Source organism: Saccostrea echinata, unplaced genomic scaffold (genome assembly GCF_033153115.1).
Source record: "Saccostrea echinata isolate AGI-Se365-2 ecotype Australia unplaced genomic scaffold, CSIRO_AGI_Sech_v1 ptg000036l, whole genome shotgun sequence".
In the NCBI taxonomy this organism is placed as follows: domain Eukaryota; kingdom Metazoa; phylum Mollusca; class Bivalvia; order Ostreida; family Ostreidae; genus Saccostrea; species Saccostrea echinata.
The window spans coordinates 8,557,537-8,567,567 of record NW_026889785.1 but is presented as its reverse complement, the minus strand read 5'-3'; the positions used below and the strand labels follow the sequence as shown (position 1 = coordinate 8,567,567).

Below are 10,031 nucleotides of genomic sequence, written 5' to 3'. Positions count from 1 at the left end.
AATTATTGACAAACAAGTTGATGAAACAAGAATATCAGCTGTCTCTTTTAAAGTCATCATTTCGTAAGTTCTATGGTCGATACAATGACATTGTCAGCAAATACAATTTATCATTGAGTCAAATGCTGACTGACGTTTTTCATACTAATTGTTAGGCCATTATTTACACACTGAATTGTCGACGGATTTTTCCTTTATTTCCCGATCATGACAAGGAGCACACGGCGGGTGTGACCGGTCGGCAGGGGATGCTCACTCCTCCATGGCACCTGATCCCACCTCTGATGTTTAGAGGTCCGTGTTTGCTCTGCTCCTATTTTGTATTGTTTAATGGACTTTTGAGCTTGAATACTGTTCGTTATCTCCATATATTTCATCGTACTAGTGAAAAGGACTTTTCTTCTAACATCTTACCCTTTTTTAAAATGAATTCTTAATTGTTTTTCTTTCTCCTAAATTTATACGTGTTTGTTAAAACATTATATATATTGAAAGAGAAAAGGGGGTTACGAATTTTATTAGATGGTAAACACTCACCAGTAAAATATATAGGGACTTAGGAAGAAGGGTGGAAATATCATCTTCGATGTATGCTGTCTCAACGATTAACATATTGCGCATACCGAGTCCGATCTTAAAAAAAATAGTACTATTTTTTTTTTGTTCACATTCTCTTAATTTTAAATTAGCCCTACTTTTCTTTGATATAATGAGCGACAGGTCAGTAATGAGTGCATGATTCATTAGTATTGTTCTCAAGTTGATGGATGCTGTAATAAACATCGTAAAACATACTTTATCTATCTCGGTATCTAATCAAGTTCAAAGGTCAAGGCCATTACATTTAAAAAAATGTATCAATCTTTCAGGCAATTTGCGAGTTTTTTTCATGTAATTTAAATGTAAAGATTAAAATATAAAAAATATATATATATTGAAATTCAAAGAAGGAAAGACCTCGAATTGTTCTGTTAATAATTAGTCTACTATAACACAGGAAAAATTGCAACGTATGTTTAACATATGTTGAACATACGTTGAACATATGTTCTGAAACATATGTTCGCCATAAAAAACGAGCAACATATGTTTTATATATGTTTATGAACATATGTTGATCATATGTTTAACATATGTTGCTTTTATGTTATGTATGAACATATGGTTAACATATGTTTAAGTTCATATGTTTTTCATATGTTAATCATATGTTAATTTTATTTCTTATTTACATTTATTGTTTAATTATTTTGTATTTCTTTGGATTGCAAACTTAACTAAATAGTACTCTTGTCCTTTAATCACTTAATAATAAGAAATCAAAGAACACAATCTCAAGCATTAATCTTGAGTTTATTTTTTCAAATTTTTACATAATTCTGGCTTTATTTCCCTGACAGTGACTGTATTGCTTCTGATATGATAAAGAAGAAATAATAAAAATTAAGACGTCCAAATTTCATTACAATTACATGTATAATTAATAAATATATACCAGTATTAGTTAGCACAAAGAGTAATTACTTTGAGCACTTAAAAATTGTTTCTTGGCCTGTTCTTTGTTTTCTTTCATTTTACAACCCCTTGGAACCTCATCATAGGATTTGAAATTGTCACATGTTAAGGTACCGGGTGGCACTTCAGTGGAGTCTCCAATTTTAAGGTTCTGTTGATTAATACAGGTTTTCTAAAATACATGTACAAATTAAAGTCTACGTGTAATTTAAGTTCATACACTGAATATATTTGTCATATGCATGTGCAAACAAATGCATACCCCATTCTCCTAAACAGTTATCAGTTATGATATGAGTTAAAACTAATTTCATAAAACATTATATGGTGTTGTGTAACACCATATAATGTTATGTCCAAGACAATTTCTCTCTTGGAAGATATGCTTAATAATAAAATCATAAAAAATACAACTAGTTTCTCTAAATGTATACAAATGAATTTGGAATGTTGAAATAATATAATATATTAATATCAAATGGATAATCAGATACAAATGTATGTTTGGATATAATAAAAATACAGGCAGAGAAATAGACATTTTGTTTCCAGTATATCGAAAAACTTTGTTTGGAAGAAGAAAACAAAGCTTGTAATACAGGTTGTACTTACCTATTCTGAAGCAAGCCTAGGGTCGTGGTGTTCTTCCATGTTATTCATAGCAGACAGACTGTATATTGAACCTATACAAATTATAAAATAAATACAGTAAATACTTTCTAATCAAATTCCAATCAAAACTTAAAAGAAACTTGAAAGAGAGTGAGTACAAGTCTCTAGTTTCTCTAGTGTTGAAATAAAATTCGATGTCAATTAATATATAAATAAGTAATAAATTAGCTGATGAACTTTCAAATACATTTACATATATACACTAATATCTTGAATGCCAGATTAGGCTGAAATTGATCATCTTTCAGATATTCTATAGTTTAAAAGCCAGCAAGTTCTATCCATATTCATACCTTCAATATTTTAGCCAAAAAAAGACAGTACAATTTTTTGGTAAATAAATGCAAAACAGTGTAGAATTAAGTAGTAGTATCTTTATTGGCGTATACATTGCATATATTGCCACATAAGAAGCAAAAAGAAATTTCTCAAAAACTATTTTGTTATTAAAGAGTCATTACTTATATGCACCCTGTAAATACTGTGATTATTATATGTAATTCTTTTCACCTGTATTGTGATCGTGCAATCTTCAGTCAAATCAGGGTTGAATCGTCAGTCTTAACAGCTTTGGGTTCTTTCAATAAAAACGGCACTCTGACACTGAACTCCAATTGCTTAATAAATAATAAAAACAAACATTTTCCATTAAAAATTTGATAAAAGAGCCGAGTGGATAACCATCTAACATAGGCTACACACAAACTGCAATGCAAAATTTCTACTTTCACTTTCATCAAGATCGTACATAAATATGCAAACGTAACTGTCGACAAAAGGAAAACAAATCGGGACAAATGCACTTTACCGGTACGTACAAAATAGCACGTGCTCCTCCTATATAATAGAGTCACGCGTCAGCGTGACGATTTCGTTAAAACGGCAATAAAATGCAAAAATAATCTATTTTTTGAAATCCTCGTCATTTTTCATGTTAATAAACCTCGTTTTCTTAACGAAGTTTATTAATCAGAATTTTCTGGGTTTCCAAAACAAACCTGTTACTTTCTGTTCATTGCCGGCATTCCAAAGGTATGACGTTGCTAGTCACGTGACCCGAGCCTGCCTTCTGTGGTTTTCAAAATCACAGCTGTTACTGGAACAGATTGTAAAACTTACTTATTATTGGATTTATGACTTACCTGGCGAATTTATTTCACGCGAGTTAAACTTAGGCAGCGAACATACAATAGTGGACTGGAGAAATTTTGCTAGGGAGGTATGCTTATGCATTTTGCGACAAGATAGCGAGAAGATTGGAGGGCCAGGTAATTCTGTGGAAATTGACGAGAGCAAATTCGGTAAGCGAAAGTATCATCGTGGAAAAAGAGTGGATGGTGTCAGGATTTTCGGTGGCATTGAGAGAGAATCCAAGAGATGCTTCTTTGAGGTTGTGAGTGATAGAAGTGCAGCCACACTTGTTCCAATTATTCAGAAATACGTGGAGCCTGGAACCACAATTTATTCTGATTGTTGGAAAGCGTATTCCTCGTTAGAAAAGGAAGGATATACCCATTTGACGGTAAACCATTCAATAGAGTTCAAGAACAAAGAAACGGGTGCATGCACCAATTTAATCGAGTCGGATCTGGAATCAAAATGGCGGCCGTACCGGTAAAGTGCAGTCCAAAGGTATGACGTTGCTACCTTTTTTCGCTTCCCTACAAAACAAAATGGCGTCACCCATCATAGTTGATACGTTGCTAAGTATTTACGCCGTGCCATCTCACGCGCGGATCTGGAATCAAAATGGCGGCCGTACCGGTAAAGTGCAGTCTATCCAACAAATCTGAAAAGTTAGCAATGCTAAATAGTTTTTCCATTCGTGAATCATCGAAAACAAATCTAAAATAATGTAGCATGTACGCCTAGATAAGATCACTGAATGTGTCGTTTTTTACGAACTGCATTAATTACAACTACAGTTAGATGTTATGCAAGTCACGAGAGTACTAAGAGTTCGTATGAATCTATAACCGTAATGAAATTCTCTTAAAACACCATAAACCAACTTAAAAAACATAACTGATAGCACTTACTTGTTTCTAACACCCAATACTTCTGCTGCAGCAGTGGCGTCAAAAATGACGTAGTACACTTTCATCCGATAAAAACCAAAATCGGTCCGGAAATAAAATGTGGAATGATTTTAATTTCACTCATAAAATAAATCCAAACAAAACGGGGTAAATACAAATTTATTAATTCTTGATAAAGTTGATTTGGGGAATACCATGTTCAAGAAGACAATTTTGAATTTGAAGAAAAGAGGGGGCTGAATTTGGAGAAACGAGTGGGGGAGGGGGTGCAGGGTAACAGAGTAGTTCACCCCTCCCCCTTTTTATGTAAGCTTGTACAAGAAATGACCATTCTTTTCAATAAATGTATTCAAATTGATCTTGATACTTGCTATTGAAATTAATTTTTTTAACATGCAGTCTAATTGCATTGGCGGATCCAGAAAGGGGGGGGGGTCCGGAGGTTGGTACGGGCTTGAAGTGCCTATGGTGCGATTCTATACATGTGTGTTGGGGGCACCGACCTGGACCCCCCCCCTTTCAAAATTTGCTGGATCCGCCCCTGACATGTTAAAATATAACATTTAACTCGAATTTTTCAAATTACGCTTAATATTAAATTATTGTCGGTTCACTGATTAACATTAAATTAATTTTTTTATCTCGTTAAATTTAAATAAAATTAATTCAAATAACGATAACATTAATTTAATATTAAATGAAATAAATGTGAAAAGGCGATTGGTTATTATATGATGTTCAGTATGAATTTTATGTGAAACTAAAACATATGTTGAAAATATGTTTGAAACAACCATATGTTTAAAATATGTTCAACATATGTTAAACATATAGTTACCACAAATATATGTTCAACATATGTTTTGAGTCTGCCAAGTGTTCAACATATATTTTAAACATATGTTCAACATATATTTTAAACATATGTTCAACATATATTTTAAACATATGTTCAACATACTGTCGAAAATTCATATGGTCAACATATGTTTAACGTATGTTCAACATATGTTACTCGAAACATATGCTGAACATACGTTGCAATTTTACCTGTGTAGTTTGTTTATTGATGATGTCAATTCTTGATTTCAATTGCGATGGAAACAAATATTGCCATTTGGCTGAACATGACGTCACAGCACAGAGTGAAATATATGGACATAACGAACAGTATTCAAGCTCAAAAGTCCATTAAATAGTACAAAATTGGAGCAGAGCAAACACGGACCTCCAAAAATTCAGAGGTGGGATCAGATGCCATGGAGGAGTGAGCATCCCCTGTCGACCGGTCACACCCGCCGTGTGCTCCTTGTCATGATCGGGAAATAACGGAAAAATCCGTCGACATTTTAGTGTGTATATAATGGCCTAAACAATTAGTATGAAAAACGTCAGTCAGCATTTGACCCAATGATAAATTGTATATGCTGACAAGGTCATTGTATCGATCATAGAACTTACGTAATGATGACTTTGAACGAGACTGTTGATATTCTTGTTTCATCAATTTGTTTGTCAATAATTTACCTCGTTTAAGAAATTATTCATACGTACAGCATGCTCTTGCGAATCGAATCAACTGAGAGATATAAACCCCGTATGCAGGTGACGAGGGCATAAATATTCAAGATTACGACAATTTATATGATCAAGCAGCCACGGGTAGGAGAGAGCTATATGCGGACTCCGAACCGCGCTTTGAGACGATGGTTTATCACTTTATAATTTTTACTGTTGACTTCCCTCAATCATAAAAAGAAGACAGTATAGCCTGCTTTTGAATGCTTAGTAATAATAAGTTCTACAACACTACCTGTTTATGATAGAGAGATTGTCATAGAAAAGATTTCCTATAACTATCAAAAGACTTCAAAACAAAGCTGAAGGAAATATTGGAATTAGAAGAGGATGATAAGAGGTAAATATTAAACATTGGATTAACCTATTTACTTTTAAATTGTCGATCTTCATTTAATTTATAGGCAATTAAATGACATTTCATTATTGGAAATTATAGAGATTTCATGGTATTGCCATGGTATATCTCCCTTTATCTTCCAACTTTAAAATTGCCGTGATACACTATCTTGGAGATGCGTCTTTTTCAAAACAAAACGCTCAGGGAAATTACAGAAAACAGACAAAGATTTCTGTGAGAATTCAAACTCTCCGTGGAAAAAAAAAATCAAGAAAACGTAAAGGCCAATGATAAAAGTGCGCATAAAATTTATAAAGAATCGGTTGTTACGGATGAACATGCTGAAATCACGGACATGTCAAGAAATGTTTGTTAAATACATTATAGCAAAGAAAAAATGAAATTGGGTGAAAGGCCAACAAAAGATGCATTGATTAACTTACAAGTCATTGCCTATGAAGACAAAAGATTTGTTCATTTCCAATTTCTAATTGCAATTATTGGAATGGAGGAAATGTTAAAAGAACTAAATGGCAGTAAAACTGAACAACTCCTGCGCTATGACACCACGTTCTCTATGGGTGATTTTTGTGCATCTGCTATTTTGTTTAAATACCAAGTTTTCGAAGAAAAAGCCTGTTTTGGCTGCCTTGTTCATGGTTTACGAACGAAATTTTCAATCTCACCACGAGCTTATCTTCGACATTCTAAGAAAATATTGCAAGTATAACCTAGCTAATGTCCCGATAGCAATTGATATGGAACGGGGTATACTAAATGCCATTGAGGAAGAGACAAACCTGAAAATTGTAGGTTGGCGTTATTTAAGAAAAGGTATATGAAAGTACACTTTCTCTCATCTGGTGGGACCGTTCACGGTAGCTCAGTCGATAGAGCGCTCGCTCCGTAATCGGGGGGTCCTGAGCTCGAATCTCGGACGCGACTGACCTAAGTCGATAAAAAATGGGTAGCATCTGTTCCTTCGCCATGCGCTCTGCACTTTGAAGTAAAAGTTGCGGGTCCTTCGGATGAGACCTTAAAAACCGAGGCCCCCCGTCAGGCAGGCGTTGGCACGATAAAGATCCCTTACTGCTTTATGGCCCTGAGTGCCGAGTAAACGTCAAAATTTGAAGCCCTTCACCGGTATATGGTGACGTCTCTATACGAGTGAAAAATTCTCGAATGGGACGTAAAACAACATACAATCAATCATCTGGTGGAAGATTTTTATGTTGAAGAAATATATAAAATTCTTAGAATACCCATGAAGCATGAAATTGAATCAAGGAAAGGTAAATGGAGTCAAAGATTCGTGGAATATTTCCAATCCCATGTTCACTCCAAATTACAGTATTTTGCTTGTGCCTATGTAAAAAAATTTATTAACCTGCATCCCGAAATTGGTGTTACATCTAACCAGAGTGAGGGTTTTAATCGGTGAATGAAAGATCTTAACAATTTGAAGGAAGGTCCAATAATGCCGTTGTCTTATTTTTCCGATTATATATATATATATATATACATTTATATATATATATATATACATATATATATATATATATATATATATATATATATATATATATATATATATATATATATATATATATATATTATCATGGGGAAGACTGATTGACTGATTATTATTGTTTAACGCAGAGTCGGCAATATTTCAGCCATATTTCGGCGATCAAATTAAGTGAATATGATCAATTTAAAAAAATTGTGGTTTCTCTGGCGGCTCCCAGTGAGCTTACGCTTTTTCGAAAACCAGTAATGGTTTTCCAGTGCGAGTCAGTCTGTGTATTGAATTTATCCCCTGGGCTTTTTGGACTAGGTACATGTACGGTAACTGTCACAGTTGCTGTTTTTTTTCTCTTCTTAATGGGTGTCGTCATAGTATCTGTCGCCTGACATGGTTTTGGTAAGATACAGATGAAGGAATGGGAAGTTTTAGAAATCTGGAAAATAGTGATATATTTGGATAATTTTACCAGAAAGTAGCAATTTATGAAAGATAATATTTGTCCTTTTTATGTACATTACTTTGTTAATGGCTTTAAAATTTTCTTAATTAAGTTTATTGGAAATGATTGCGAAATACAGTTCTACACTTGAAAAATTTCCAACAATTTAATGAGTAACATCAAGAAAAACACTAGAAGATGTCTGAAGTAGAACTTCCGTGCTGTACTTATGTAGTAAATATTGATCGGACTCGAGATCCCGCAATTCTTATTTGAGTTCTTGACTGTAAACAATTATATATTCAGTTGCTTCTTAGACCTGACAATGTATGGACCAAGTTATATCCTGGGAGGTTTTGCAGCTCCTTGATACACCTGCATCAATGAGCTATTCCTTCATATTCCAATACAACACTGGTGTCAGAATTGGTAGTTTTTCGATTAAATACCCTGTGTATTTTTATTTTTATCTTTGTCTCGTAAAGAAAATACTTATTTTGAGAATAACGAACGATTTACGAAGCCAAGCACAGTCTCCTTATATTATTTGTTTAAAATTTGAGGTAAACAAACCATATTAAGTACTAGAGTTATCTCCCATGCTGAATTAGTGATGTGTTTGAAAACTATATAATAAAATTAATTTTTAGTCCCCTACCGGTGAAACCGGAGGGGACTATAGGTTTCCTCTGAGTCTGTCCGTCCGTCTGTCTGTCTGTCTGTCCCTCTGTCAGTCTGTCCCACTTGGGTTTCCGCACTTTTTTCCTAAACGCTTGTAGATATTGAGTTGATTTTTGGTATGTGAGTGTATCTTGATGAGTTACAGGTCAAGTTTGCATTTCGTTCCACTTGTCACAATCAAAATTTAATCCCGATTATTGTTTTATTTATGTTTATGATTTTTTTTTCCTTTACGGGACCTCTTTATTCTGTTACCTGTAATGAACCTCAAATTTAGAAATTGCAGGCATTGGTCAGTTACAGCCTATTGTATTTAGAGTATTTAAATCGCTGCATTGCTGACCAGGTAGTCGGGGTCCACGTTTTCATACTTTTTACATGCTTGACGTACAATCCAAGATGTGTAGATAGGTAGTTTTTACATCGGTAACCATTTCTCCATGAGGGGTAAGTTAAATTTTCTTATTATTTAGTGTTTTGATATTGCATTAAGATTTTTTAACTTTGTAAGAAAACGGGTTAAGTAATGTTTTTGTTACAGTTTACGTATACAAGTTTTGCTGAGTAGAGTTACTCATGCGTGTAATGTTCTGGTTTTGTGCATGTACTAAGTTATGTACGCACGCAATGTATTTTGGTTTTTTTTTTGCCGCTTATACAGTCGGTGTCGTGGGTTTAGTTGTTAAAACCACTTGTGTTAAGAAATTGTGTATTCTTAACGCTGTCTACATATATAACAGTGTTTGGTTAGATTTACTGTTTGCACGGTGTGCCATTTGTGCAATGATAGTCAATGGTGACTAGTTTTTTTTTAAAGGTATACATAACCTGTGACTTAAAAATGTTATTTAATTTAAAGGTTCCTGATATAATCCTGATAATATCTAGTCATGTGTGTGTTGGCAATGACGTTCAACAGACCGGAGACCCACTGGGAGCCAGTTGGCGGGAGTCCGTCGTGAAACGGGGCGTGTCTGGACGTGGTTGTGAGCGAACACCAGGATGACGTGGATTGAAAGAGACTTTTAAGATATACATATTGTAAATTATAACTATATAAATATTGTGTAAATATTGTTAATACTGATTTTATTTATATATAAAAAAAATGTAAATAGAAAAAAAAATCTTGTTGTGTCTGACTGAACAGAACACGACGACTGTCGTGACACCACTTCATTGATTTTTGACGGAATTACGGCCTTTTCAATTTTTAAGGGTTTTCCGCAATTTTCGTCT

At 34.0% G+C, this 10,031-nt stretch overlaps 1 long non-coding RNA gene across 1 annotated transcript; it reads right to left on the bottom strand.

The window, feature by feature from the left end:
- Positions 1 to 1,563: 1,563 nt before the first annotated feature.
- On the bottom strand, positions 1,564 to 2,736 carry LOC133199766 (uncharacterized). Its single transcript, XR_009722842.1, has 3 exons — positions 2,698 to 2,736; positions 2,128 to 2,198; positions 1,564 to 1,687 (listed from the first exon to the last, which is right to left on the bottom strand). It is a non-coding gene; the product is annotated as an uncharacterized LOC133199766 (long non-coding RNA).
- Positions 2,737 to 10,031: the final 7,295 nt, after the last annotated feature.